Source organism: Capsicum annuum, chromosome 12 (genome assembly GCF_002878395.1).
Source record: "Capsicum annuum cultivar UCD-10X-F1 chromosome 12, UCD10Xv1.1, whole genome shotgun sequence".
NCBI classification, from domain to species: domain Eukaryota; kingdom Viridiplantae; phylum Streptophyta; class Magnoliopsida; order Solanales; family Solanaceae; genus Capsicum; species Capsicum annuum.
In genome coordinates this window covers 407,821-413,820 of record NC_061122.1, presented here as the reverse complement: position 1 = coordinate 413,820, position 6,000 = coordinate 407,821, and positions in this window count along the sequence as shown.

Genomic DNA, 6,000 nt, shown 5'->3' with positions numbered 1-6,000 from the left:
GCTCTTTACAATACTTCAACCCCTAGAATGAATAAAGTAGGTGATAGTGGGTCACCCTGATTTAGACCCTTTGTAGAGTGGAAAAAATCATGTCTAGTACCATTAACCAAAAATGAGTACTAGTTGTTTGACAAAGTCCTCTAAATCATGTCAATAATGGTTTCACTAAATATAAATCTTCTTAATACCAGGCAAGTGTATAGCCAAGGAACCCTATCATATGCCTTGGTCATGTATAATTTAATCACCATATTTCCACGAAAAACTAGTTTCTTGATGCCACAGATGATCTCCTAAGCAAGCATTATGTTTTTAGCATTGCTCCTTCCTCTCACAAAACATGATTTTTTGTTTGAGATAAGATTGGGAAGAATTGGAGCCAATCTAAGGTAGATAAGTTTAGAAATGATTTTTTTGGTAAAGTTACTTAAACTGATTGGCCAATAATCAGATAGTTTTCTGGGTTGAGATACTTTTGGTTGAAGAATCAAGCAAGTATGAGTAAAGTACTTAGGCATATCATGATCATAAAAGAAGGAAATCACCACTTGGAGAAGGTCCATACCAATAATACTCCAGCAGGATTGAAAGAATTTACCATTCATACCATCTGGACTCGCTGCTGGGTGGGGGCTCTTGGAGAAAACCAGCTTCTTTACTTCTTTCAAAGTAGGAATAACCTGTAATCTCTCATTTTTTTCATCAAATATTAATTTAGGGATATTGTCTAGCATCTCGTCAGGTACTTACTCTGCTGTCCCAGTAGCGACACCCTTGAAATATGTAATTGTAGCTACAACTATGTCATCATCCCCTTGGAACTATACCCCTTCCTCATTCTTGACTTTGTGCATGAATATCCTTCTTCTTCTTCCTCTGATGAAGGCATGGAAATAGCTTGAATTAGCATCACCATATTTAAACCATTGTAGTTGAGATTTCTTTCATAAGATAGCATCCTCAACCTTGAGATATCTGACATATTAAACTTGTGTTTTGTAAAATTGCATCCTATTTTCATCAGTACTATCTAGGATGAATTTTTGCTCAGCTACCTTGGCCTTTTCTTCATGGATTTTACCATTGGCATATATATCCCCATATACTTCTTTAGACCATTGACTAAGAATGGGAGTTAATATCTTTCATTTCTCTTACAATCTCCACATAGGAGTGCCGGCACAATAACTTTGCAAACAGGTCTCCATAGTGTTAAGGAATGTTGGATGCTCTACCCAAAAATCCAGAAATTTGAAATATTTGACATTTTCCTCAACCTTGTCATGCATCTCTAGAAGCAAAGGACAATGATCATATCTCATAGAAGACAAGTGAGTGATGGTGGTCAATGAAATATCTTTCAACCGAGCATCTAGCACAATTGCTCTATCCAATCTTTTCTATATTCTAAACTACACACCTCTTGTAACGCCTCAATTTTTTGAACCAGAATGCTACACGGTACTCATGACCCTGAAGGACCACAAGCTAACCAATGACTGATATCTGTACCTGTAGACTACATAATATATAACTTGAAATACGAAAAACATGACAAATGGCCATAAGGTTCAACTGAATATAAAATCTGGAAAATCATAACATCATCATAGGGTAACGAATACCCAAAATAACTGGGAATAATTTAAGTTTGAACGTAAATCATAAATCATAAACCCAAAAGCCTCTAAGTACTGTCTGAACAAGGGGTCGAAGGAACATGTTTCCAAATAACTTCGCAAAACTAAACTAAAGTACTAAATAAATAACTCAAATCATATTATCCTTGAATGGATGAGGACTCACTAAAATAGTGAGACTGAAACGCTACTGCTGGTTTGGAACTCATGGCTCTGTACCTATGGTGTAACAAGAACAGAAAGCACCATAGCGCAAATTCGTCAGTACAACTGGGGTAATGAGTATACGAGTGAGGTAGGTTAAATACAAAAGAGTATATGCATGAACATGCGGATTGATATAGACATGAGATTGCAAATATGCAAACATAGAAACTAAGATCGTGATAATATGCAGACTGAATTTGTATACTGATAGCATGGTTTTTCTGCTATAAGTAACATGACTGATCACTGAATTCTGATAACATAGGTGACTATAATTTACAGTCCTGAATCTGATAGAACTAACTGAGTTCCAAACAACACTGAGTTTGACTGTATTTGAAAGTCCTGATATTCAGAAATCTGAAGAACTATATGAGTTCTTTTACTAAGACTGATATTGAAATTGTAGGAGGTAGTTGTTTAACCAATATGCCCCATGTGCTCTAATATAGCTAAGCTGGGTTCCAATCCTTGCCCTGACTGGAAGGGTGTCAATACTGCGCCACTGGTAAGGACAACGTGTGAGTAACCCTTATATAACTGGTAACTCTAGTGAGAATGGTGGGAACCCTCATATAACAGGTTAAGACACCTCATCTACCCTCATATAATAGGATGCAATGTCTCAACCTATGCTGGCCACATAGTTTTGGAATGCAAGATGATTGCTAAGAATCACACCCTCATATAACAGGTGAGTTCCCATCCTTGGATTCACTCGGTGCTAACTTCTACTCCTATATGAAGAGACTGAATTATGAATAACTAACTGTACAAGGGCTAAGTTTACCGAATACTACTGATATCTGACATATGACTGAGATTATAAGGTTTTCCTGATTCACATGACTGAGTAAATTCTACTGAATCATAGCTCGATTTCAAATTTCGTGAAACATGACATGGCTCTAGGCACACAGCTATAGTTTTCGGGTACGAATACCCCCAAGACTCGATAGAAGGAAACTGACTCAAATATGACGTGACTTGATCATAAGATTGGAGTCTATAGTTCATAATATCATAAGTAAGGAACACTATACTTCATGCATTTATACAACACCTCAAACATGGTAGGGAAAAATGGATATATTTCATGTACAAAATTCATATCTCCATCATCATACATTATTCATACCATAACTACAACAACATATAAATAGCATGAAAATTCATATTGAAATGTATAGATAACATGGACTTGTAATCTTGGTATCATGGAATTATGTAAATATGACTTTCTAGCATCCTAGGCATTTGATCAAACACCCTACATGCATTTTTTTAGGCATAGGTGGATTTGACACTTGCATTATATCAAACCATCTAACGTTCATGCTTTTCAACTAACAACCACACATATTCCATGAAAACATCCTTAGATATCATCTTGAAACTTAAGCAACAATCATCAACAAGTACATATAGATAGCACCACAAAAAGTTTACAAAATAACATTTAAAGGAATAATTCTCGAGCTCTATGAAGGAACTGAGTCCATAGATGAACACCTAGACTTGTTCTTGGTTTTTATTGAGAGAAAATCAAGAAAACTAGTATATTTTGGTGATATTGGAATCAAATATCGTGTTTAAGCCTATATATAGGTTTGGGAAAATGTCCAAAATACCCTTTAAAACACGGAGGTTGAACGCTGAAAACTGGGTACCCACCGAACTGGCAGACCGGCGCCTTGCTTTGACCCCCTCTCTAAGCAGGGCGGCACCTTGCTTAAAGAGGCTCTTTAAGATGGGTGGCGCCCCCTTATCATGGAGAGATACTATTTGTCAAATCCCAACATAACCTTATGCTATCCCAAAAAATTCCAAAACTTTATTGGAACGTACTATGACCTTATCCCATCACAACGCAACTTGAAAATCCAGAAACAGAGGTTGGGAGGGTCGTCAAATAAATCCCCAAAGTTTGGATGTCTAAAATAAGACTAAGTGTTGAACACTTATGAAAATTTGCTAAGTATTGAGGCTTGTAAAGCCAAATGATCTGAATTCAGACGCAACAATTTTTCGGGGTCTTACAATATCTCCCCCTTGAGAATATTCATCCACGAATGAGAATCAACTAAGAGGGGATACAAGACAAGTGAACATGAACTAGACATGAAGGAATAAAACATAATCTCAGGAATGATATTCTAAACATACTGAACTCATGCATATTTGATGCATGGATAACCGATGCATGAAATACGTAACTGATCAATCTAATAAATTAAGTTTCTTAAGATGAGAATGCATAGCTGATGCATGATCTTATAATTGAAATGATACATGAATGCATGAATGAGTATGCAATGGTAATAGATACCAAGTCTATATTGGGAACATAAATATAAACTGAATAAACGTAAAGGGGAACTGTTACCTTGCACTGGATCTGAATTGGTGTGGAAGAGGTGAGGATACTTGGTACGTATATCTGCTTCTGCTTCCCAAGTAGCTCCCTCGACCGACTGATTTTGCCAAAGTACCTTGACTAGAGGGACATCTTTGTTCCTCAGTCTCCGAGTCTGGTAGTCAAGAATTTTGACTGGGATTTTCTCACAGGAAAGGTTGTTCTGGACGTCAATGCTATGAATAGGGACCACAACTGCTAGGTCACCTTTACACTTCTTGAGCAACAAGACATGGAATACTGGATGAACTGAGGCTAGATCTGAAGGCAACTCTAGCTCATAATCTACCTTGCTGAAACAACTGAGAATCTTCAAGAGACCGACATATCAGGGACTGAGTTTCTCTTTCTTGTCAAAACTATTCACTTCCTTCATTGGAGAGATCTTAAAATAGACATAATTATTTACGTTGAACTTGAGATCCTTTCTATGGACATTTGCATAAGACTTCTGTCGGCTCTGAGCTGCCCAGAGTCTCTCCCTGATCAATTGAACTTTCTCTAAGGCGTCGAATACCAAGTCAGGACGTATAATTGAGGCCTCACTAACTTCAAAACAACCAATCACATATCTACATCTTCTACCATAGAGAGCTTCGAATGGAGCCATCTACATATTGGAATGATAGCTATTGTTGTATGCCAACTCAATCAAAGGTAAGTGGTCATCCCAACTTTCCTTGAAATCAATTGCACACATTCTTAGCATATCTTCAAGAGTTTGAATGGTCCATTCTTCTTGACCATCTGTCTGAAGGTAAAAAGCTATACTGAGATTAACTTGGGTACCAGACCCTTTTAGAATGCTTTCCAAAAGTAAGAGGTGAACTGGGTACATCTGTCTGAGATGATAGATAAAGGAATACCGTGTAATCTTACCAACTCCCTGATGTAGAGTTTGGAATAATCCTCGGCTTAATAAGAGGTATGGATTGGAAGGAAATGAGCTGACTTGGTCATCCTATCTACAATGACCCAAACAAATCGTGTTGACGATGAGTTCTAGATAAACCCATCATAAAGTCCATGTTCACTTCTTCCCACTTCCAAGTAGGAATGGTGAACTCCTGCATGGAACCACTAGGTTTTTAGTGCTCTATCTTAACCTGCTGGCATGTAGAGCACTGAGCTATGAACTATGCAATATCTCTCTTCATCCTACTCCACCAATAGATATCCCATAAATTATGGTACATCTTAGTGGCCCCTGGATGAATTGAGTATCGTGCACTATGCGCTTCTGTAAGAATTCGCTGCCTTAAGTCATCTACTCCTAGAACACACAAACGACCCTAACAACGAAGGACACCATCTCCCCCTTAGGAGAAAACCTCAACATTCTGATCTTTAATGCACTCTTTGAGATTAACAAGGCTAGGATCCTTGTCTTGCTTCTCTTTAGCCTTAGAAACTAGAGATAATTTGGAACTACTCTGAACACATACACTACCCTATGAAGAATCGACTAAGCGAACGCCTAGTCTGGAAAGCTGATGGACTTCCTGAGATAACTTCTTCTTTCTATCCTCAACATAAGCAATACAACCCATGGACAGTCTGCTAAGAGCATCGTCCACTACGTTGGCCTTTCCCGGATGATAAAGGACACTCATGTCATAATCCTTCAAGAGATCTAACCACCTTCTTTAGCAAAGATTTAGATCTCTCTAAGAAAAGACATACTGAAGGCTCTAATGATCTGTGAAGACATTTACCTGAACTTCATAGAGGTAGTGC